The sequence below is a fragment of the Protopterus annectens genome, chromosome 8.part0, assembly GCF_019279795.1.
Source record: "Protopterus annectens isolate FY-2018-M chromosome 8.part0, PAN1.0, whole genome shotgun sequence".
NCBI classification, from domain to species: Eukaryota; Metazoa; Chordata; order Ceratodontiformes; family Protopteridae; genus Protopterus; species Protopterus annectens.
The window spans coordinates 1,645,324,276-1,645,350,559 of NC_056741.1; the positions used below are offsets into that span (position 1 = coordinate 1,645,324,276).

Genomic DNA, 26,284 nt, shown 5'->3' on the forward strand with positions numbered 1-26,284 from the left:
GGGAGAGACTTTATTACTGCAAGATGTGACCTCTCAGGAGGTAGGCCAGGCGGAAGGGGCTTCTCAGGTAGCTGTTCTTCCCTCCCTTCCTAAGGTGGTTAGGCCCTCCCTGCTGTTTCCAAGGCTTCTCCCAGGGGCAGGCCAGGTTTTGTTTCAGGAGTTACCCCTAGTTCTTCAGGGTCTGTACCTAAGAAGCATATGCTTAAGATGGCAGAAGATTTGATTACAATGATTAGAGGTTCTATGCCCCTCCTGATAAGAGGCCTAGGGTGGAACCTGAGCTTGGGAGTTTTGAGCAGTGTTCGGATGCTTCTGAGTCTTCGGCTGAAGACTTGCAGGAGTATTCCCTTACTCTGATTCTGATGTAGATGATTCTACTCCTTCTGCTTCTCCTCCTGAGGATTTTTCATTTTCAGAGACTCTTCATTCCATGAGGGAGCATTTTAAATGGGAAGGTCAGGATTTCTCTGATTCCAGGAAAAGGCTTAGGGAATTTTGTTTCTACCCCAGCATAGGCCTTTAGCTATACCTCCTGTTCTAGATGTGGTAGAGGATGTTTTGCAGAGGCTTCTCTGAACCCTGACTCTTTGCCTCCTGCTCCAGTTAAACCGATAGATATTATAGGGTGCCTGAAGCTCATAAGTATCTTTTAAGAGTCCTAGGGCAGACCCAGAAACTGTTTCACAGGGGCCTAAAGGTGTTAAGGCTTCTGTTGTTAAAAATCCTGTTCCTCCAGATAAAGAGGCTAGGGCTTTGGATAGATGGGGAAAGAAAGTGTATACTTCTTCCACTTTGGCCATGAGAGCTTTGAATTGCCAGTTTCACATGTTGAAATACCAAAATTATCTCCTTTCACAATTAAAGTCTAAGGTAGATGCTTTGGCGGAAGGTATTGAGTGTAAAGAGTTGCAGGATTTAGTTCATGTTTCTGAACAGGTGGGTAAGCATTCTTTGCAATGTGGTTTTGATGCTGTGCAGGCCTCTTCGAGGGTGGCTGCCACTGGTTGTTCTTCGCAGGCACGCCTGGTTGAGGGATCAGAATTTAGCTGAGCATGTGAAAACAAGGATTTTAGATGCTCCTTTACAATCTGATGTGTTGTTTGGTTCGCCTGTGGAAGCAGTTCTAAAGAAAATGGAAGACAAGGCTAAGTCTATGCAGACTGTTAAAGATTTTTGCAGGTTCAGCCTCCAAGTTTAGTAGAAATTGGCCTACCAAGGGGTGGACATATCCTGCTTATGATTCCCAGTCTAGGGGTAGGTCTAGGCGTGGTAGAGGCAGAGCTCAAGGTTCTTTTAGGCCTAGAACAGGAGTTCACCTGCTCAGTCTTCTGGTGAGGGCAGGGGTCAGTCCTTTCGTAAACAGACACAATGACCTGCCTTTTCAGCTGCCAGAATCTTCTCGGCTGGCAGCACCTTTGGGAGGAAGGTTGGCACTTTTCAAAGAAAACTGGAGTTTAATTACCCAAGACAGATGGGTATTGGATATCATTCACCACGGTTACAGGTTTTATTTCCATACCTTGCCTCCTTTCAAAGGCATGCCAGACATTCCTCCTCAACAAAGGAAAGAGGCTCACAAGCAAATTTCTCTGTTGCTCCAAATAGGGGCCATTCAGCGGTTCCTGTGCCAGAAAGGGGCCTAGGATTTTATTCTCGCCTGTTCCTAGTACCAAAAAGGGGAACACGTGGAGACCAATTTTGGATCTGTCTATCCTCAACACTTATCTGGACATTCCCAAGTTCAAAATGTTGTCGTTACAACAGCTTTTACCTCTGCTGGGCAAAGATCACTGGATGGTAACTTTGGATCTCAAAGAAGCTTACCTTCATGTTCCTATCAGACTAATTTGCAGGAAGTATCTGCGTTTTCGAGCTGGGAATTCTCATTATCAGTTCTCTGCATTGCCCTTTGGCTTATCTACTGCACCCAGAGTATTCACAAAGGTTCTGGCTCCAGTGATAGCTTTCTTCAGGCTAAAAGGAATACAAATCTATCCTTATCTGGACGATTGCCTGATTCTGGCTCAAGGAAGGGACGTGCTTCTTCAGCATTTGGAATATGTGATAGCAGTGCTAAGATGCCTAGGGTATTCTGTGAGCGAAATAAAGTCCAGTCTAGTACCCTCTCAAGACATGTGCTTTCTGGGTGTGAGACTGAATACAGCAACCCAGATGGCCTTTTAACCCCGGACAAACAAAAGAATCTTTCTCTTTACTTCCATCAACTATCTCATCAGTCCGGGCTGACTGCAAGGACAGTCCTTCAAGCCTTAGGGTTCATGGCATCTTGTATTCTGGTACTTCCCAATGCCAAACTGCATATGAGGAAGCTACAATGGTATCTCAAAAATGTATGGACACAGCACTGCCAGGATTTGGACACTGTCATTCAAATAATACCTTGCATTCAAAAGGAATTTTTGTGGTGGGCTCAGGAATGTCACCTAAACAAGGGACTCTCTGTGACCCGGCCAGAGGCGAGTCAGATTCTAACGACAGATGCCTCAGACACAGCTTGGGGAGCTCATCTGAATGGAAAGTGGATACAAGACAAGTGGCCTGCCAGACTGCAGCATCTACATATCAACATGAAGGAGATGTTAGCAGTCCAGTTTGCATTACTGGCTTTCAAGGATTTACTTCTTCCAGGGCAGGTGTTGATTCTAACAGACAACACTACTGTCATGTGGTACATCAACAAACAAGGGGAACACATTCTTATCCTCTATGCAGGCAAGCAATGATTTTGTGGGAGACTGCGTTAAGCTTGCAGCTGAATCTTCAAGCAAGGTTTCTGCCAGGAGCACAGAACTCCTTAGCAGATGTGTTAAGCAGGCAAATCATGGATCCCCACGAGTGGAAACTGGATCTTCATGTATTTCAGACATTGACAGTGTCATGGGGAACTCCAGACATAGATCTGTTCGCTTCTCCACTAAACCACCAGCTGCCAAAGTTTTGCACAAAGGTTTCATCACACAGCCTGGAAAGTGGATGCTCTTTCTTTCAGTTGGAAAAATCTTCATGTGTATGCCTTTCCACCTCTGCCTCTCCTCCCAAAGGTACTTCTAAAGGTCAGACAAGACAAGCCAAGGATGATTTTTAATAGCTCGATTGGCCTCGGCAGCACTGGTACCCATTGCTGAGGAGTCTGGTAAGGAAGCCTCCATGGCCCTTACCTTTGATTCCACACCTATTGTCTCAGAAGGACGGGCATCTGCTCAATGTCAAGCTTCACTCTCTTCATCTAACAGCTTGGCATATTCTGTTTTGAACCATAGCAGGTCTCAGCTTCCTCAACAAGTTTTGAATGTGATTATGGAAGCCAGAAGACCTAGTACAAGGAAAGTGTACGCAGGAAAATGGAAGAGATTTTTATTTTGGTGTGCAGCAAAGGATTTGGATGTTTCTGAATTTGAGTGTGGCTCTTGATATCTTACTGAGTTATTGGACAAAGGTTTGTCTTTCTCTTCCATTAAGATTCATGCTGCAGCAATTTCAGCTCACTATGATTGTGACCCACCATTGTTTTCTCATCCTTTGTTCAAGCAATTTCTTAGAGGGGCAAAGAATATAAGACCCCCACGTAGAGCTCCTACTCCTGCTTGGGACCTCAATTTTGTGTTGGAGAAACTCACTCTACAACCTTTTGAGCCTGCAGCTACTGCTGAATTGAAATATTTGTCATGGAAGACTGCGTTTTTGTTAGCCATTACATCTGCAAGAAGGGTGTCTGAATTGCAGGCCCTTATGGCGGTTGAGCCTTTCCTGATTTTTCATAAGGATAGGGTATCTTTACGTACTAATCCTTCCTTTATGCCTAAAGTGGTTTCTAGTGTGGCTTTAAACCAAACTATTCATTTGCCTACCTTTTATGCAGATCCCCAAAATAAGGGGAAAAGATTTTGCACACTTTAGATGTACACAGGCAGTTGCGTTATTATTTAAGCAGGACTAAGGATTTTAGGCAGTCTCAGCAGTTGTTTGTTTCTTTTGCTTTGAGTTCTCAGGGCAAGCCTGTGTCAAAACAAACTATTTCTAAGTGGATTGGGTTTTGCATTGCATTTTGTTATTCCCATCATGGCAAGGAGATTCCAGCTGGGATTAGGCCTCATTCCACTAGGGCTACTGCCACTTCTACAGCATTTCTAAGGGGTGGCAACTAAGGATATTTTGGAGGCAGCTACTTGGAGTTCAGTGCATACTTTCTCTAAGCATTACCACCTTCCTCTCTACTCTAAATCTAGGGCTGGTTTTGCCACGGCTATTTTGCAGGGCATGTTGTCAGCTCCTGCTTCCTTATGATTTGCCAGCCTCCCTTACCTCTGCTTTGGGATTCTACCCAAGTGTTAGGACTGCAGCAATGTGGTATGAAGAACATAGTACAGTTTTGTACCTACCATAAATGTAGATGTTCAAGATCCACATTGCTGCAGTCAATTACCCTCCCTCCTTCCCTCTGTGTTTAGGGGTGGTTGTGTGGGTGAGGTTATACTCTTGTAAATTTGTATATATTGTATATATATTTGGTGCAGGAGTGTGTGGTGTTTTTTGGTTTTAGCCATATCTTTTTAGGGTCTTCTGACATCTGGGGCAAGAAAAGACTGAGGATATGACGTCGGTCATGCGCATTTGTACCCTGACGTCCTGACGTCAGACTAATGCGCCTTGACCGACGTCAGCCATATACTTTGGTATTCGGGCCGACTGGGACAGCGGACTACCCAAGTGTTAGGACTGCAGCAATGTGGATCTTCGAACATCTACATTTATGGTAGGTACAAAACTGTACTTTTCCCTGACCACACAGACATCAGCATCTTCCAGTGCGAGGAGAGCCTGTGAGTACATTTTCAGGTTAAGGCTCCTAGCATTAAGCAGCATGACCTTCAGTTTGCCATTTGACAGATCTTTTTTGTTGGAAGATTTGTCTTTGGGACATTGCTCAAAAAAGCGCAATGGGAGAGACAAGAGCCTTGGCCAAGATCTGGAATCCCAGGGGTGACAGTTGGAGGCCATCTCTGGCAAAGCATCGAGGCCTATCAATCATGTCATCCCAGGCAGACAGATGCTGGATCCCCTTGTTAAGACACCAGAAACTAAGCCAATTCTTGAAGTCAATTTTTTGTTGCTATTGTGGTATCATTCTTTGTGAAGATAGGATGCTGCTTAGGGCTAGGGTCATAACTACTTAGGACATGTACTCTGAGACCTCAGTCATGTTTCTCTTCATATGTTCCAGGGAAGTGCATCTCAGGTCATTCACACCAGCGTGGACAGTGACAGAGTCATACTTGTACTTGTTGTGGAGAGACTTAAGTGCGTGTGTGATGTGCCAAATGCTGGCACCTGCCAGACAACTGACTGTGACCTTCTCCTTGTTAAGCTTGGTGAGGAGGACATGTGTGTGCCTCACAGTTGAGTCACCAGTGACTAGTATGTTTGATTTATTGTTATGCCTTATGGGCTGTTTGTGAAGTATCTCCTAATCACCACAATTTGTAGCTTATCAAATTCACTATGTATTCTGATGTTCGGTAATAAAATTAAATTAAATTTTCACATTCAAAATGTTCTAAAACAGCAGCTTATTTACTCCAGTTTTTGTGTAATATGAATATATAGGGAAATAACTGATAAACCCTCCATTTATTATCCACACTAAGCTTCAAATCCTATCTTCCTCTGTAATCTTCTTTCATTTATCTTATATACATGCATATATATATATATATATATATATATATATATATATATATATATATATATATATATATATATATACAGCAAAATATCATCACTTACCAGCTTTCTTTTTGAGCATTTTCACAAGCACAAACTTTTTACTGTGTATTTCCTTGTACGTTTTTTGTTTAACTTATTTCAGACCATAGATAGCACAGCTTTGTAGATCACAAAAATAACTCAAATAATGCAAAGTGATAAGGAAAGCATTATGTGATGCTGGCTTGCATAGAATTTAGTCTCCTGTTAACCCCCCCTCCACATACACACACACACACACACACACACACACACACAAAAACAGATTAGTTACATATGGAATTTGGACGATGCACTGTTGTTGTTCTATCTGGCCAAATTAACTTCAATTTTCCAGTCAGCTTCAGCCACAAGTGTCATCACGTATTTCCCCATGGGTTTAAATAATTGGCATTTCTTTCCTAATCGAGTTTCTTAATCTTCCTTCTTGGGTTTTTCAATCCCAAACTATATTATTTTATTTTGTCCTGTCTTAGCTAGTTCAGTGGAATGTTTTATTTTTTTTACCCTCATTTTGTTGTTAGTAAATTTCACTTTGTCCCGCTGCAATAATTTCCAAACTCAATACATGTAAATTAAATGCAACCAATAAACGTTGAGTTTCACCATTAACTTATTAACATAAATATTAAATATAAAAAAGTAAAGCATATTTCAGTTCCAGTAAGTAATGTTGTGGTGCATGCTTCTTCAGATTGTGAAAGCTGTGCTTAAATGTATATGAAAGGGAGTGGCATGAACACATAAGATGAGAACAAATGGCACTAAATCTCATGTAGTACATTCCTAACTATCTGTCTGTTTAGCTATCTATTTATCTATTTGATTATTAGTCTGTCTATGTTTTAGTGATATTCCAGTAAACCTCATTAGTTTTGAACTGCAAAGGGTTGTTCTGGTTGTGTTGAGATATTAGACAGTGAAATTTGTGCAAAATGTCTAGCGTGTTAAAGAATATAAAATCTACACTGGAAAGTCTTAACATGAAATGAATACCCTCTTAATGGAGAGCACCCCACTTCATCAAGCACAACAAAATGTCATCTTTGCTTTTGCTAAAGTATATGCATAACGTTATACAAACAAAATCAAAAACTAACGTGGTAGCAGTAGAGAAGAGTAGCCATCTGTTTGCTGTGCAGATAACCTTCTTCCTAGAGAAATTCTTTAGGGAGGCTGGCCTGAATCTGGTCTGTGGGTGTGGAGAATGAGATGGGAGGGAGGAAACTTGTGAACATGCAGTAATCAGAGCTTGTTCCAACAATCAGGATGAGAAGCAGCCTGTTACCTCTCATTCCTGCAACTCCAGCAGCTGGGCTCTATCTGTGTGCGATCTCCTCGTGGTTCCCCAACAGTTGTTCATGGGCACTGGCCAACACTCCAACACTACAGGTGTCTTGTTCTACTGCAGATGGTGCTCTCCTGTTGCAGATTTAATATCGACTTCTTGCAGATCCTGGTGGTGAAGACTGGTGATCCTGGCAGTTTACTTGGCTTCTCGGTTGCTCTGCACCACCAGACTAAAGGAGACAACCGGTACCTGTAAGTATTTAGCACCTCAGTGGGCAGGACAATGTAGGAGCTGCTTGTGCAGATAGAGAAAGGTGTGAGCTACAGGTGCCAAGAGAGAGAATCTGTGCTACTGGCAAGGGCAGCCTTAATGATCAGGAAGAGTTCAATCACCAGGTGAGAAGTTCATTGATCTCTGATCACTAGGAAGAGCATGTATATGTGTGCTCTTTAGGATAGTAGTATGCTTAATTTCACAAGAAATGTTTGCCATTTAAAATATTTGAACATCATTGTAGATTTAAAAAAAAAAAAAAATTATACTGAAATAGTGTTGCAGCCTGGTTTATGTACTGACTAATTTATAGGTTCATAGGTAGGTACTAGGCTATCGGCGCAAGGGCCTACGTAAGCCTAGCCAGCAAGGTTCCATAGCTTACGTCACCCAGGAAAGTTATTTTCCTGTGCCACTGTCCAGAAGAGAAACAGAAGTGATCCCTGGGGTGTATTTCCTATTTCCCATCCACTCATCAAGATTTTTCTTGGAGTGCTAATGAAGAACTTTGCTTGACATAGATGGGTAGCTTGTTCCAGAGTATAGGAAGTCTCTGGGACAGGAATCCATCCCTCCAGCGTGTCCTCTTTGTTGTGGTGACAAGGTTTAGGTCCCTAGAGCATGTAGCTCGGAGGGATTGGGATTTCTTTAGGTATAGCATGTCCAACAGCTCTGGGTTTGACATAGCTTTATATGTTAGGCAGAGATCACCTCGGAGTAGGCAATATGCTACGGAGTAAAGCTGGAGTTGTTTGAGGCGGTCAGTGTAGGACATTTGTTTGAGGCCAGTAATCCTCTTTGTGAGGTACTTCTGTGGCCTTTCCAGCTACTGCAGATGTCTTGTGAGGTACATTCCAAAAGGGGAGTTGTACTCTATAATGGGTCTAATGAGTGACGAGTAGAGGAGAACAATGACCTCTTTTTTTCCTGGATGAGAACCCTTTTATGATGAGGTGTGCCACGTAGAAGGACTTCCTGAGTACTGTGGTGATGTGACTATCAAAGGAGAGACTACTGTCCACCTGGGTTCCAAGGTCTCTTATCACGCATTTGGTGTTAAGTAGCTTGCTGCCTATGTGGTAGTTCATGGGTACAGAGTTTTTACCAAAGGGGATCACACTGCACTTTTTGGCATTGAGCTTGAGGCCATGGCTCTGACACCAGGTGTCTGTCTCAGTGAGGCCTTTCTATAGGATGTCCACTTCATTTGGGGACTTTAATATGGCTCCTAGTTTGCAGTCATCTGCAAACTTCATTAGCCAGAGGCCTGTGTTAGACTGTACTTCAGACTTGCAAAAGTAATGCAGAAAACATTGCATTGTATAGTGGCAGAATTGTTGTTTTTTCTGCAATTCATATGTTGCATGGAATGCTGACATTTGTACAAATTACACACACAACACCCTGAACTTGAGTGCACATCACAGGTGCATGTGGACCTTCTGATTGTTAATATGGACATTAAGCAAACCAAATCAGATATGCAACTATGCCTAATGCCTTCTTTTATAGTAATTCACTGTCACGTCAGTTCAAACTAGTACACATAAGTTATAATGGTTGGAATCGCCAACTTTAACGGATGCTTTGTTTTTCTCATGTAATCATGAACTCTTCACTCACTCCGGCTGTTAGCAGGCAGTTACTGATCACAGTACAGAACAGAATCATTTCTGATGCATGTTTTTTTGAATTCATTTTTACTTACCTGCCTCCGGAGCTGGAGAAAGTAAATTTTTGCATCTTAGTAAGTGCAGACACGTCACACACATGGGTGGACATTGGGCGCTGGAAGGACTCTCTGCAAAACTTGAAGAATTTAAATTATAATCTGCACTGCTGCCACAACTCAATTCCAGAGTCCACTCACAGCTGTTGCTGCTGCTGCTCTGCTCTAAGTTCCAAATTAATAGTCCTAGTCTCCAATCGAGTCTGACCAAATCCGACAGACAGGCAATCTGGTTCACAAAGCTGATGTCATCACGCACGCTCCTGCATGTTGGTGACATTGTGGGATATGCTGGCAATGTGTGATGATGTCAGCCATTGTTTAAACTTGTAAATAAAAAAAATCAAAAGAAAAAATCGGGAATTGAAGGGGCCACTCTGGAATTCGTGACACCCAGTTATTTTGCCCTCAAAACCAGTAAATACCACTTTGATCTGGTTGAGAGGATTGAAGGGTAGCCAATTCATAAACCACAGCTTGATGGTAAGTATTAGTAGAATGTTGGCAGTTTATGGAAATATGAGGGAAGAGGAAGATATGGAACAAGACAGGATGCTATGAAATAGGGGATCTGAAGCAAGGAAAAGGAGAAAAGGATTTGTAGGCACTTGCAAAAAAGACAAAGAAGGCTGAAAATTGTAGGTCTAGGATGGGAAAAAGAGAGGCAGTAGAAGGCAAAAATCCTGAACAAGTTTGTATTACGTTTTCAGAATTGAAAATGTGAGGAGAGATGCTAGAGCTGGAGAGGATCTCAGCTTTTGGGGGGAAGGCTAGATTCGCACATACTAGGAAATGACTAGGGAAAATGTAAAAAAAAAAAATGTTAATGCTGAGAATGCCTGGATGAACCCTCACAATGTTTATAAAAATAGCTGAAGGCTGTGACAATGTAGTATTCCACAAAAGAGGTTTGAATGAGCTGTTTAATAAAATTGTGATTGCAGGCAGCATGGCTTAGGACTGAAAATGAGCGCAAACCAGTGCTACCAGTGGACACTGAGCAGGGTGGGGGTGACATTGACAACTGTCAAACAGTTACTCAACTTCTGCTGTTGGGAAGGTAATTCAGTTGGCTGGAATGATTGTTAGCAGACTGCAGCTTCCAGAATGAGAGTCAGAACATATTCACTGGCAAGGACTTGTACAGAGTTACAGTGCTGTTCTTGTATAACAGAGTTAGCAGTGAAGTTAAGAAAACTGGGGTGTGGTTCATGTGATGCTCTTAGAGCTCAGGAGATTGTTTTTTCCACTGTCACATAAAAGGCTGTTAATAGTACTCAGGTTAATGGAGGTAAGTAATAAAGTAGCATAATGGGAACACTGCAGCCTACAGGAAGATCACAGGTGATGGTAGTAAAGGGATTCTCTGAAAGTATGGGGAGATCAGTACCCAGTGTGTAGCATCAGTGGAGGAAGCCCAGGGAAGGTACTGTCCAGAGGGCCTATTTGATGATCACTCTCAGGGATGTTAAAGAACCGTATAGTATGGCCCCAGGCCTAACCTCACCTGTAAGCCAGTGGTACCTGATTGGGCCTCCCAATGTCCTTCCATTCACTGGTTGCAGTATTCTTAACCTTTGGGATTCCCTGCCCTTTGACGCCCGACGTCTGGCCAGTATACAGAAGCCTACTGTTGCTTTAAGGTACATCGAACATCACACATATGGTCCTCACATAATGTAGGGCATAAAGATGATGTCTGGATGTATCATCCAGAGAACTACTTTGCCGCCAGTCCAAACGCATCTTTTGATCATTGGTCTGAATTACAACCTTTCAGCCAGTTTGAATGCATCTTCCATTCGTTGGTCTGAACGCCTACATTCGGTTTGCTTTTCTCTGAGCCGTTGCAGATAAGTGCCTGTTGGGATTTCATTTTTCCCGAATTTTTGTTGCTTCTAGGGGTTAATGTAATCCAGGAAGGATAAATGCCAGTGCAAAAAACAGATTTCCTATAAAAAACACCACAAACAGTGTTTATTTTGCCTAGGAGCCTCTCACGACCATGCAACCTGCTCTGCTTGTCAGGCTTTCATACAGAAGACTCTATGAAGTAGGCTTTCTTCCCTTGCTTTGTATCTATAGAGCCAGCATCTTAAGCTTCTCACTAAGGATACCGTGGAAGGAACTTACCATACTGAGGATTAGTCATTAGGGAAGAGGAATGTAAAGAAAGCCAGACTGGAATCTTCTGCTGTCCAGCTTCTGCTGGATGTTTCTCCTGAAGTCATTGAGAACCCGGAGGTTCAGCCAACTTTGTTGTCTGATTCCTCTCCTGTGACCAGGTTGGAGACCATTGGAGATCTGGCTTTCAGCACGTCTGATGAGGCTTTGCCGAGGACTATTTTGGGCATTCAGAGGGAACCATGGTTGATTATTTCCTAGGGGTGTTCCTCAGATTTTAGTCAGGGAAGAAGTCCCAACTACAGTTATTGAATGCCGTCCTGGGACAGAGCCTTAAGTTTTACAGGGCAGACATCCCATTAAAGAAAAAAGAACAAAAATTCAAAAAACTGAGCATCTCTCTCTCTTGCTCTTAGGGATCCACAGAGTGAGTGGCAGGCCTTCACTTAGTGTTTGTTTAGTGCTTTGATGGCATTAAAACCTCCTCAGGGAGTTTCTGTTCCAGCCCCCCTTTGTTTTCTACTCCCCGTAAAAGGCACAGGGAGCAGGATTTCTCTGAGGAGAAGATGGACTCTGATGAGGAATCTCTTGCTTACTCTTCCCATTTTCCTTCTCCTTTGGACTATGGGTCCGAGGAAGAAGAATCTGACAGTCCTGATGGTCCCTTTGAAGAAATGTCATTTGGAGAGACAGTCTTCAAGATGATGGAATTTTCTTAAATGGGATTGTGCTCACGTCTCTGAAATCCATAAGAAATGCAATCAGTTGCTGCAGATGGAATTTCTGAAACCTGCTGTTTCTCCTGTTTTGCCTGTTTTGTTGGATGCATTTTCTAATGCTTCTAAAGCTGCTGATCCTCTGCTCCTGCTCCCAAGAAGCCAAATAGGTTTCATAAGGTACAAACACAGCAAAAGCAGATTCCCAACAGGAACAAAAAACTTGGAAAATAAAGAAATCATCCCGACGACGACTTGGAACAGACCAGCTTTATTGACAACAAAATGTTCCTTCGACCAAGCGCTTTCGCCAGAAATTGGCTTCATCAGAGTCAAAGAAACCTCTAACTACAACAGAGTAAATAGTGAACACATTTTTACAAACACTTAATTAGTTAATTGATAAGCCAATCATCAGCCATAAAATAACATTAGGTGAACCGCCCTAAAAGTGCTTAGTGCAAATCATTTCATCTAAAACAAATCAAAGAATCCATTTAACAATGCTTTTTAACAAAGGTTTCATAAGGTGCATGAGGACTGTAATGTTTTGTACAAGTGTCCTGCAACTAACCACTCAGTGGTGTCTGTAGCCTCTGACAAGCCCTCTCATTTGCTTCCTTCACCCAAGTTACTGCCTTCTGATAAAGACAGCAGAACCATGAAAAGTTTAGGTAAGAAGTTTACACCTCTGCTACCTTGGCTTTTAAGGATTTTAATTATCAGACCCATATGTCCAGGTATGTGTTGGCTTTTCTTTCTCAAGCTTGTCAGGTTGTTTCTTATCTCCCAGACCATGAGGGTAAAACTTCTGCCCTATCCCTGTTAGCGACTTCTCACAGGTGGTTCATCATTCCATCAAGTGTAGTTATGATGCAGCAGATGCCCCTTTTAGGGCTGCTGCTTTTGGGTCGGTGCTGAGGAGGTATTCTTGGCTTCAGCTTCAACCATTGCTTGATGATATCAAGGCTAAGTTGATGAATGCCCCTTTTGATAATAAACATTTATTTGGGGAAGATGCTACTGGTTTGTTTAAGTCCCTTCAGGATAAGGGGAAGGCTTTACAGGAACTCAAACATGTTTGTCTCTCCTGTTCCTAAATTTCAAAGAAACTTCACCAATAACCCAGACTTTGTTCACAGGCAATCTCATCCTTCTACTAAGGGCAAAAGGACTGGTAAACAGGCTCCTGCTGCTAAAGCTAATCAGATTTCAGGGTCTCCAAAGTCTTGCTGTCCAGAGAAACCAAGTGCTGCCTCTGACTATCTGTCACTTCCCAGCCACATTCCTCTTTTTCTTCACCATTGCGTCTTCCTGTTTGGCTTCAAATTACTGAGGATTCTTGGGTTCTGTCGATTATTCAGCAGAGGTATTTCATGATGTGGAAATCCCATCCCCCCTTGTATGGGCATTCCTCAGCCTCCTCAGGATCAACTTCCTGTTTTTCCCAGAGGTACATCGAGACCTTTTGACTCAGGCTACTATTCAAGAGGTGCCTGTGTCCCAAAGGGGGAGGGTTTTACGCCAGAATGTTTCTATTTCCCCAAAAAGAGGGTACTTGGAGACCAATTCTAGACCTCTGTTATCTCAACACTTTTCTGATGTTGCCCACTTTTTGAATGTTGTCCCTTCAGACTCCATTTCCCATGTCTGAAGTGTCTGTGAACAGTCCCTGAGATGGAATCTCCATATTCCGATCAATCCCCTTTTCAGGAAGATTTTGTGTTTCTCTGTTGCTTCCTGGCATTTTCAGTTCTTTGCTTTGCCCTTTGGCCTTTCCATTGCCCTAAGGGTATTCACCAAATGTCTCACTCCTGTGATTGCTTTTTGCAGATTTCAGGGGATTCACGTATTTCCTTTTTGGATGACCTGCTGATTCAGGCCTCCTGTCCAGAGATCCTATTGCAAAAATCTTCATTTTGCCATTTCCCTTCTTCAGAGCCTGGAGGTCACAATAAACTTCAAAAGGTCTTCTCTGAATACTCCTCAGGATCATGTTTTTCTAGGTTGCAGGATTCAGATGGTGCCTATGCTGACACCCCTGCCTCCTCCTGAGGCCTTAACTGTCATTTCAGTCTTTCAAAATCTTCTTCCTCTGGCCTCCATTACAGCCAGAGAGTTTCTGAGAGCTCTGGGATTCATGGCAACCACCAAACCTAGGCTCCCTCTTGCCAAACTCCACATGGGAAAGTTTCAGTGGATGTTCTTCATCTCACATTGCTGCAGTCCTTAATTATGGGTAGTCCGCTGTCCTCGGTCGGCCCGAATACCAAAGTATTAGGCTGACGTCGGTCATGGGCGCCTAGATCTGACATCAGAGCGTCAGGGTATAAAGGCGCATGACCGACGTCATATCCTCAGTCTTTTTTGCCGCATGGTCCGATGCAGAAGCAGCGTTGCAAGTGCCGTTCGGCGTTCTGAAATTTTTCGTTTTCGGAGTTTCAGACCGATACCAAGTTGGGCTAAGTACCCGTTGGGAATAATTTTATTTTTCTTGCCTCAGTTACTTACGGATGTCAGAAAAAGTGAATAATTGTATTTCTTGTGGGAAACAGATACCGCATAGGGATTACCACTCGCTTTGTATTCCTTGTTTGGGACCGGAGCACGACGTAGTCGGGTGTCGGTTTTGTGCTAGGTTTAATAAGCGCACTATAAAACGGAGGTTAGATTGCGCTAGGTTAGTCTTTGGCAAGAGGTGTAATTATAATATGCCGTCGGATGTTCCGACGCCTGCTTCTACTAAGAAGCGCAAAGACAAATCTTTAAAGCCTAGGCAGGATGATTCGTCCGTTTCGGACGCCGGACCTTTAGAAGCTACAGCTGGGCAGGTGGATCTGGCTGAAGTTTCTGTTGAGTCCCAGGGGGAAACTTTGATTTTACAGGATGTGGCCTCTCAGGAGGCAGGTCAGGCTGAAGGGGCCTCTCAGGTTACTATTCTCCCTTCCTTACCTAAGGTGGTTAGGCCTTCTGCTACTGTTTCTAAGGCTCCTGCTAAGGGCAGGTCTGTCTTGCCTTCCTCTGGTATCAGTTCTGGTTCTTCAGGGGCTGTGCCTAAAAAGCACATGCTTAAAATGGCAGAGGATTTGATTACTTTAATTAGAGGTTCTATGCCCCCTCCTGATAAAAGGCCCAGGATGGAGCCAGAGTTGGAAAGTTTGGAGCAGGCCTCAGATGATTCAGAGTCTTCTGCTGAAGACAGTCAAGATTTCCCTCCTTATTCTGATTCTGATGCAGAGGATTCCACTCCTTCTGCTTCTCCTCCAGAGGATTTTTCATTTTCTGAAACTCTGCATTCCATGAGGGAGCATTTTCAGTGGGAGGGACAGGATTACTCTGATTCACGGAAGAGACTTAGGGAGTTCTTGTTTTTACCACAGCATAGACCCTTAGCTATACCTCCGGTTTTGGATGTTGTTTCAGAAGCTTCCCTTAATCCAGATTCTGTGCCTCCTGCCCCAGTTAAACCGGACAGGTATTACAGGGTGCCTGAGGCTCATAAATATCTGTATAAGAGTCCTAGGGCGGACCCAGAAACTATTAGTCAGGGGCCTAAGGGTGTTAGAGCCTCTGTTGTTAAGAATCCGGTTCCTCTGGATAAGGAAGCTAGAGCTTTGGATAGATGGGGTAAGAAGGTGTATACCTCTTCTACTTTAGCAATGAGAGCTTTGAACTGCCAGTTTCATATGTTGAAGTATCAGAATTTCCTCCTTTCTCAGCTAAGGTCTAAAGTGGATGCTTTGGCAGAGGGCATAGAGTGTAAAGAATTGCAGGATTTAGTGCATGTTTCTGAACAGGTGGGTAAGCACTCTTTGCAATGTGGTTTTGATGCTTTACAGGCTTCTTCTAGGGTGGCTGCCACTGGTTCTGTTATTCGTAGGCACGCCTGGCTTAAGGATCAGAATTTGTCTGAGCATGTTAAGTCTAGAATTCTGGATGCCCTTTACAGTCTGAAGTTTTATTTGGTCCTCCTGTGGAGTCAGTCTTAAAGAAAATGGAAGACAAGGCCAAGTCTATGCAGACTGTTAAAGATTTTGTCCAGGTACAACCTGCAAAGTTTAGTAGAAATTGGCCTACTAAGGGGTGGACGTACCCTTCTTCTGATTCTCAGTCTAGGGGTAGATCTAGGCATGGTAGGGGCAGAGCTCAGAGTACTTTCAGGCCGAGACAATGGAGTTCGCCTGCTCAATCTGCTGGTGAGGGCAGGGGCCAGTCCTTTCGTAAACAGGCCCAATGACCTACATTTTCATCTGCCGGATTTTTCTTGCCTGGCAGCTCCTTTGGGAGGAAAGTTGGCTCTTTTCAAGCAAAATTGGCATTTAGTCACCCAGGACAAATGGGTATTGGACATTATAAACCGAGGTTACAAGTTCTATTTCCATACCATGCCTCCTTTCAAAGGCATGCCAGACGTCCCTCCTCGGCAAAGGATAGAGGCTCGCAGACAAATTTCTTTACTTCTTCAAATAGGAGCTATACAGCCAGTTCCTTTGTCAGAAGTGGGCCTAGGATTTTATTCCCGCCTGTTTCTAGTTCCAAAGAAAGGGAACACGTGGAGACCAATTTTGGATTTATCTATCCTCAACACTTACCTGGACATTCCAAAGTTCAATATGCTGACTTTACAACAACTTTTACCACTGTTGGGAAAAGATCACTGGATGGTTACTCTGGATCTCAAAGAGGCTTACCTTCATGTTCCTATCAGGCCCAGTTGCAGGAGGTACTTGCGTTTTCGGGCAGGAAATTTACATTATCAGTTCTCTGCATTGCCCTTTGGCTTATCTACTGTGCCCAGAGTGTTCACAAAGGTTCTGGCTCCAGTGATAGCTTTTTTCAGACTAAGAGGAATACAGATTTATCCTTATTTGGACGATTGCCTGATTATTGCACAAGAAAAGGACGAACTTCTTCATCATCTACAATATGTGATGGCAGTGTTAAGATGCCTAGGGTATTCTGTGAACGAAACAAAGTCCAGTCTTGTACCCTCTCAGGACATGTGCTTTCTGGGTGTGAGACTGAATACAGCTTCCCAGATGGCCTTTTTGACCCCGGACAAACAAAGGAGCCTTTCTCTTTATTTCCATCAAATGTCTCTACGGTCCAGGCTGACTGCAAGGACAGTCCTTCAAGCCTTGGGGTTCATGGCATCTTGTATTCTGGTGCTTCCCAATGCCAAATTGCATATGAGGAAGCTTCAATGGTATCTCAAAAATGTGTGGACACAGCACTGCCAAGATCTAGACACTGTCATTCAGATAATACCTTGCATTCGTAAGGAGTTTCGTGGTGGGCTCAGGAATGTCACCTAAACAAGGGACTCTCTGTGACCTGGCCAGAGGCGAGTCAGATTCTAACGACAGATGCCTCGGACAAGGCTTGGGGAGCACACCTCAATGGAAAATGGGTGCAAAACACGTGGCCTGTCAAACTCCAACATTTGCATATCAACTTGAAGGAAATGTTAGCAGTCCAGTTTGCATTGATGGCTTTCAAAGATTTACTTCACCCAGGGCAGGTGTTGATTCAAACAGACAACACTACTGTCATGTGGTACATCAACAAGCAGGGGAACCCATTCTTACCCTCTTTGCAGGCAAGCGATGATTCTGTGGGAAACTGCTCTCAATCTACACCTCAATCTTCAGGCAAGGTTTCTACCAGGAGCACAGAACTCCTTAGCAGATGTATTGAGCAGACAAATAGTGGATCCTCACGAGTGGAAATTGGATCCTCATGTATTTCAACAGTTGACAGTGTTATGGGGAACTCCAGACATAGATCTGTTCGCTTCTCCACTAAATTACCAGTTGCCAAAGTTTTGCACAAAAATGTTTCATCACACAGCTTGGAAGGTGGACGCTCTATCATTCAGTTGGAACAATCTGCATGTATATGCCTTTCCACCTCTGCCTCTTCTTCCCAAGGTACTCTTGAAGGCCAGACAAGACAAGCCAACCATGATTTTGATAGCACCGGATTGGCCTCGACAACACTGGTACCCACTACTGAGGAGCTTAGTACGAGAACCTCCATGGCCTCTGCCTCTGATTCCGCATCTTTTGTCACAAGAGGACAGTCACTTCCTCAATGTCAAGATTCAGTCTCTACATCTAACAGCCTGGCATATTCTGTTTTAGACTCGGGAGGGTCTCAGCTTCCACAACAAGTTTTGAATGTTATTTTGGAGGCCAGGAGGCCTAGTACCAGGAAAGTTTACGCTGATAAATGGAGGAGATTTTTTATTTGGAGCAAAGGAAAGGACTTTGATGTCTCCAAACCTGATTTAAGTGTTGCTCTTCAATATCTTACTGAGTTATTGGACAAGGGTTTGTCTTTCTCCTCAATAAAGGTCCATGCTGCAGCCATTTCTGCTCACTGTGATTGTGACCCTCCTTTGTTCTCTCATCCTTGGTTTAAGCAATTTCTTAGAGGGGCAAAGAATATAAGACCCCCACGTAGAGCTCCTACTCCTGCTTGGGATCTCAATTTTGTGTTGGAAAAACTTACTCTACAACCTTTTGAGCCTGCAGCTACTGCCGAGTTAAAGTATTTGTCATGGAAAACTGCTTTTTTGTTGGCCATTACCTCTGCAAGAAGGGTTTCTGAATTACAGGCCCTCATGGCAGTGGAGCCTTTCCTGATTTTTCATAAGGATAGGGTATCTTTGCGTACTAATCCTTCCTTTATGCCTAAGGTGGTTTCTAGTGTGGCCTTAAATCAAACTATTCATTTGCCTACTTTTTATGCAAACCCCAAAATAAAGGGAGAAAATTTTGCATACTTTGGATATTCACAGGCAGTTGCGTTATTATTTGAGCAGAACCAAGGAGTTCAGACAGTCTCAGCAATTGTTTGTTTCTTTTGCTTTGGGTTCACAGGGTAAACCTGTTTCAACTATTTCTAAATGGATTGGGTTTTGTATTTCTTTCTGTTATTCCCATCATGGTAAGGAGGTTCCTGCTGGAATCAGGCCTCATTCCACTAGGGCTACTGCTACTTCTACGGCCTTTCTAAGGGGGGTAGCTACAAAAGACATTTTGGAGGCAGCTACTTGGAGTTCAGTGCATACCTTTTCTAAACATTACCACCTTCCTCTTTATTCTAAGTCTAGGGCTGGATTTGCCACTGCAATTTTACAGGGCATTTTAGCGGCCCCTAATGCTTTATGATTTCTACCATCCTCCCTTTCCCGTTGCTTTGGGATTCTACCCATAAGTAAGGACTGCAGCAATGTGAGATGAAGAACATAGTACAGTTTTGTACCTACCATAAATGTAGATGTTCGAAGATCCACATTGCTGCAGTCCAATTTACCCTCCCTCCTTCCCCACTGTAGTTAGACTTGGTGCTATGCTTTAGGTGATGGTTGTGGTTGGGCATGGTTTTGGGAGGTATTCTGTTTTTGGCTGTGGCCTTTCTGGTTTGGCCTTCTGACATCTGGGGCAAGAAAAGACTGAGGATATGACATCGGTCATGCGCCTTTATACCCTGACGCTCTGATGTCAGATCTAGGCGCCCATGACCGACGTCAGCCTAATACTTTGGTATTCGGGCCGACCGAGGACAGCGGACTACCCATAAGTAAGGACTGCAGCAATGTGGATCTTCGAACATCTACATTTATGGTAGGTACAAAACTGTACTTTCCTGAAGTCAGTTTGGCTTCAGCATGCATATCCACTAGACTTTGTAGTTCCTCTCCTTCCTTGTCTCAAAGAACTTCTCTGGTGGATCCAGCAGTTGTTTCTGAATCCAGGGCTCCCTTTTCATCCCCATCTTCCATCTCAGGAACTGTTCACAGACACTTCAGACATGGGATGAGGAACAGTTTTTGGCTCCCTAAAGGTACAGGAGATGTGGTTGCCTCTTCAACAGAAAGAGCACATCATAATCAAAGAGATGAGAGCTCTTCTGTTGGCTCTTCCGGCTTTTTTTATCAGGATTTCTCAAGGTATTTACAGACAATACCACAGTGATGTGGTATGTAAATATATTGGGGGGGCAAGATCTTACCTTCTTTTCTGGTTGGCACATTGGTATGTGTTCTTGCTGTCCAGCATCAAGTGACTGTTCAGGCAGTTTACATTCCCTCAGGTCAAAACATTGTGGCAGACAGACTCGGTAAGTCGTTAGCTCAATCCCACTAATGAATGCCTCACAGGGATGTGTTTCTGGACATTGTTCACCAGTGGGATATTCCCCAAGTAGATCCCCTTTGCCTTCTCTCTGAACAGACACCTTCCTCTATTTTTCTGCTAGAGTCCCAGGTCCTCTGGTGTGGAAGGTGGATGCCCTCTCTTTTTCTTGGAAGGGGATGGTTCTTTATGCATTCTTCCCCTTCCTCTCATTCCAAACATCCTGTTCAAAATTGAAAAAGACACTCACAAAACCTTGTTGAGGACTCCTTATTGAGGACTCCTTATTGGCCGAGACAGCATTAGTTCCCTGTTCTGCATTTAGCCAAGGGCAATCGTAACAAGTTACCTCACAGGGTGGATCTACTCACACAAGACAAAGAATCTCTCATCCATGCCCACCTGTCCACTCTTCAACTAACAGTGTGGATGATAGGATTTTGATTCCACATAGACACCTTTTTTCAGAGGATGTGCTTAGGGCCCTGCAGGAGGCCAGGAAACCCAATACTAGGAAATCCTAATTATCCAAATGGAAAAGGTTTTCTGTTTGGTGTATCTCTTGTAACCTGGATCCACTTGCTGTGGATGTTCCTTTGTTTTTTTGTCTTATTTGTGTGAATTGCTCAATGCTGGTTTGGCCTATTCTTCTGTTAAGGCCCACGTAGCTGACTCTGCTTGTCTGCCTTTATCTCCTCCTTTAGTTTCTAGATTTGCAGCTAAACATTTCCTTAAAGGCATACTTCACATTAGGCCTCCCAGGAAGCCTGTTCCACCTCCCTGGGATCTTAATTTTGTTTTGGAGAAGTTGACTCAGTCTCCTTTTGAGCCTGCTGCTTCCAGGGCCGGCCTTAGCCAAAATGGCGCCCTAGGCGAAGTAGTGCTCCGACGCCCCTTAAGTCCCACCCACACCACACATGAAACACCCCTGTTTGAGCCACACCCACTGGGTCATTCCCCAAGAAAGCCACTCCAGTCATTTTCTTTAATTATTTAAATGCTTAGGAAGAAAAAGATGTCTTGTAATGTAGTCTATTATAAATACCAGAGCCAGATCATGGTCAAACCAAGCAGTAACTAGACACAGTTAATAAAAAACAAATTACCTCTGTCACAGACATTCAGAGATGAAAATAAATGTGTCATCTGATCCCCCTATTTGGCCTTAACAGAGCCAATACTCCTACTGTTGCATAAACTGGTGCTGTCTGGGTTAATTAACGTTTGCTGTTTCTGATCTTTCATTCTCTCTCTCTCTAAGCTCGTGTCTAAAGATTGGAAATGGGGGGTTTTGCCTCAGGATTTTTCTTCCATAAAGTTGATCCATTGCCAAGGAATGAGTTAGAACTTGCCTATGTGGGTAACTTATGACCATCTGTGGGTTCATGTGTTCCCTCCTGCAAGCATTTTAAGCATTCTGGGAATTAAGGAAGGTCTTCACACCACACATGAAACAAATTTTCATGTAGACAGAGGAGACAAATATGTAAATATAGTCACCTACTCTTACATTTCCTTATAAACCATCAAAAGTGAACTATTTGTCTCCTGGTCTCTACTAAATAGTCATCATCAGTGCAGACCATACTATACCTGAGCTTACAGATCATGCTTGGGTGCCATAACAGAAGCAGTATGTGTTCTTTCAGGTCAACAGTTTCCACTCTGGTCACTCTGTATGTCCAGTTACATGGCATACAGTGATAAATCCCTGTCTATAACTCACACAAAAGGAGTCTGAGTGATACCACTGAGCCCAACCAAAAGACTCTGTGTACCCTGTCCAGTCTAAGTGCCAATCCTGCAAACCTAGAGCCATCAAACTAGATGCAGCTGTACAAATGAACTATAGTCATTAGCTTCCTGTCTCTGAGGGTCCCAAAAATACTTACGCTTTTCCACCTGGCCTAGTCCACACCATGAATTTATCTTTCATGTATCAGCTCAATCTTCCTTTCAGGGTTAGCACAATGGTCTTCCAGCAGTTTATTTTCAAGCTGCAGGTGTAGGATTGAGTCAAAATGCTCAGTTATTTCATGCATTACTTGAGTTTTAGCTGCAGAACTGGTTATAAAATCATACAGCTTCCCATTCACTTTTTGAATCTCAGCCAAAATAAATCTTAGAGCTGCTTTTGGTGAGCCTTGTGACATTTTCCATCTCTCAACAATTGTTAAGCCCTGCAGAAAATTTCCCTTGAGAAGTTATAAGGTCATTTCTGGAAGCAGGTCAGTTTTATTTTCATGGCTGTTTCCTGCAATTGTTTCTTTCCTGGTCGAGGAACTCAGAAAAACTCAAGTCACTGTCACTAGTCTTGCATTTTTAACTAATTTCCAAGTAGTATTTTTGTTATGATTTTCCTGTTTAACATGAGCAAACACAGTCCCCTGCTACAACTTGACTGCCATACCAGAAGTACCCACAAAATATTACTTTTGATAACTGCAGAATGGTCTAGTTAACTCAGATTGCCATTAATTCTCACAAAAGTTAGTTTTTGTTGTAAGAAATTGGTGATGAATTTATATTTATTGTGCGCTGCCTACTATGAAGTAGAAATTTTCTTTCTTTTTGTAACTCTTCCTTTTATAGCACATACTCCGAATAAGTGAACCAACTCCCTTTTCATAGGCAGCTATGTTAACATCCTTCTTCAAGCAAGCATTTAAGGGCAGGTTCCAAAGTACTATTTTAAATGTTACTGTAATGCTACAGCTGCTAATTTTTCAGCAACCATCCATCCGTCCAAACAGTCATCCATTTTCAGTAGCCATCGCACCTAGTTTGGCGGCATCCCAGGGGTGGGTTGTGAGGCTCGATTCCGGAAACAAGAGCTCTGTAGCACAGCTTTCAGTCTCCTATGTCCAAAATCAGGGGCAAATCCAGCAATAACCAGGGACACATTTTCCAAGTCAAGGACACATTTATTTTCTTTTGTTTTTTCGTTTTTTTCTATTCTTTTAATATTAGTAGTATTAAATTGAATGAAAAATTGACTCAAAAAGAATGTGAATTAACATGCATTTTCTGGAGTAAAAGGAGTATATAACTTTAATGACTGCTATTATTTATTAAGTGTAATTCATTACCTTTTCTTCCCGGATGACCAACTTTTGGAGGATTAGGAGGGGGCAAACCAAAATTCTGAGCAAAAATCATAGAGGTATCTGAAAACTGGGAACACAAACAAGGCAAGGGTGCAAGGCATACTCGGTGTACTTTAATGAGTGCATTTTTTCTGAGCAGCTGTCATAATTTTTATACGTTGAACATAACAGCATGTTTAGAATTATCTAAAGTAGTACCTACTGTATAAAAATGTTCAAGCATGCTTACTTGATTTTAATGCACCCCTGAAAATGCCATTTATATGGTTACAAGTGGCAACAGTTGAAAACAGCGTTTCAGATTCAAAAGTGTATAATGGCAATATAGTGAGGAATGAGTACAGGGCGGCCATGGTGGTGCAGTGGTTAGCATCGTCGCCTCACAGCAAGAGGTTCTCCGGTGCGATCCTCGGTTGGGGTGCCTTCTGTGCGGAGTCTGCATGTCTTCCCTGTGGTCGCGTGGGTTTCCTCCAGGTGCTCCGGTTTCCTCCCACATCCCAAAGACATGCTGTAGGTGGATTGGACACTGCAAATTGGCCCTAGGTATGAGTGTGTGCGGGCGTGTGCCTTCCGTGGAAGGTTGGGCGCCGGGCTGGCAACTCGACACCGTAAAAAAACTCACTGCCAATCATGAGCAGACAGGTAATCCGCTGTGGCGACCCCTAACCGGGAAAAGCCAGAAGAAGAAGAAGTGAGGAATGAGTACAATTTAAGTGGCAGGTGGATGCTTGGGGTTTCAGTATGAGGTTGGAGTACAAACTATAAATACCTGCTGGCTTCACCCTTGATGGGAGGTACGATCTGTAACATGTTTTCCTGCTGGATGGGATCAGCACTTCAAGAAGATGTGGAATACTATCACTGTTCTCACACTGTAGAATAAATGAGCAAAAAAAAGAACACTACTTAACTAACAACTTCATCAAAAAGCTTGCTGCATGGCTAACAAATGTTTCCTCATACTTAAGAAAAATACTTTATTATTGAGGTCATAAGAATGAAAAAGAATAAATATTATTTACCATGGATATTTGTTAAAAATATGCAAGCACCATGGGATCAAATCAAGTTCTGTGAGGCAGCTATGATAATTGCTCTAGACCCATGTACTGTTCTTTCTGTTGAATACTTCCGATACTGCCATCGTGGACTGGTGTTGAATATTTTCCCTTGTCTTTGTGGGGTCCTATTACTCAGTGTTTCTCTCACCAAAATATGCCAGGTGACCACCTACAGTAACTTGAGGACTGTTGCCTTCCGAGGAAATTCCATGTAATTAACATAATTAAATAATATAGATAACTCCTTGTCACTGAACTCATTTGAAAGCCCTCTTTCCATCATTTTATAAACAGTTGACTGCTCTAAATGAAATGCAGTTAAAACCCTATTAGCAGCTCATCTGTTTGACTTGGAATCAAAGAGCGTCTTTTTCTTTGATGTACAAATCAGTACATTAAACAAGTTCTAGTAAGCTAGTTAGCTAACATTTGTGAGTAAGTTTTATTGGCAGACTCTGGGTTTCAGTTCAGAAGCATTCAATAGCATTTTATCTGTAAACTAGAAACATACATTATTAAATACTTTCTCGTCGCAAGCACCATTTCTGGTATAGTGATACCACTGACCTACTTCTACTCGTATTTGCATCAGTATAATATCTGAAAGTTGTAGATGTGTTAATTTATTTATTGTACCGTTGTGGATTAAATGGATACAATAAGTGTTTCTTGGCCATTTTCTATAACATAGACATTCTGGTAATCTTATCTCATTAGTAAGGGTTAATACTTTAAGCAATAACATATTTAAGACAAACGCGCACGCACACACACACACACACACACACACACACACACACACACACACACACACACACACACACACACAACAAAACTGTGTCTGTAATGACAACAGATCTGTTTAAGGGTCTCTTCCACACATGACTTCCTAACTTTGGGGCAACAATTAAAAGTGAAATATTGACACTTTTTTTTTTTTTTTTTGCATGATGCACTGTAATAATGCAAGCATTGGCTCCTACTAGATAGGCACTCTAAAAAGAAATATTAAAGATTCTGATCTGTATTAAAAAGAGAGTAATTCTGGCTGATTTCGCTGGTCCGGCTCAACCTGCGTGTGCAGTATTGTCCTTGTACTAGTGCACAGCAGGGGACGAATTGTGTTATGTTGTCTCTGAAATATGTAATGGATGCTTTTCATTCAGGTCCCCCACATGGCCACTGATTGCGCAGTGTCAGTGTACATGTGTATGACATGCATGTACTTCTCCTTAAAGGTAGTGGAACAAAGTTTTTTTTTTTTTTTTTTTTTTTGTAGTTGTTGATTGAAGCCTCCTGGACAAGCTGCAGGTATAAAAGTGGGAGGGCACTCACCCCTCCCCCTCATCTGGCGTCCTATGGTTTATTTATTCATTTTAATTAATGTACTTTTCTTATTATGCGTTCGCATAATAAGAAAAGTAAATTAATTAAAATAAATAAATGAACACAAACTGCGCCCTTTACTAGGCCGGCCTGTATGGCGCCCTAGGCGGTTGCCTAGTTCGCCTATGCCTAAGGCCGGCCGTGGCAGCTTCAGCTTTCCTGCACCATTACTCTTGGATGACTGTACTTTTGTTATCCCTTACTTCTGCCAGACTGGTGTCTGAGCTTCAAGCCCTTATGGCTTGTCCTTCTTTTTTGGTGTTTCTTAAGGACGGGTGTCCTTACGTACTAATCCTTCTTTTATGCCCAAGATGGTTAAGGAGTCGTCACTTAATCAGTCTATTCATTTGCACAATCTGCCAGTGAGAGGGTGCTGCACACTTCGGATGTACATAGACAACTTGAATTTTATTTGGATAAGACTAAGTCTATTAGAATTTGATCAGTTGTTTGTTTCCTTTCATTCTAGGTCCCTAGGTTTAGCTGCATCCAAGCAAACTATTTCTTCTTGGATCTTAAAGGCCATTTCTTTTTGTGTATACTTTTCATGGTAAGAGCCTTCCTTCTGTAAAGGCTCATTCTACTAGGGCTGTGGCTTCTTCTGGTGCTTTTTTTCAAGGGGTTGGATACTAGCTCTGTTCTTGAAGCAGCTACCTGGAGCACTACAAGTTG

The 26,284-nt window shown here is 42.8% G+C and overlaps 1 protein-coding gene across 4 annotated transcripts in view; it reads left to right on the forward strand.

Moving 5' to 3' along the window:
• The window catches only part of GLB1L2 (galactosidase beta 1 like 2), a 2,046,079-nt gene that overhangs the window by 1,681,123 nt on the left and 338,672 nt on the right, over positions 1-26,284 (forward strand). The gene's annotated exons all lie outside the window — the stretch shown is intronic.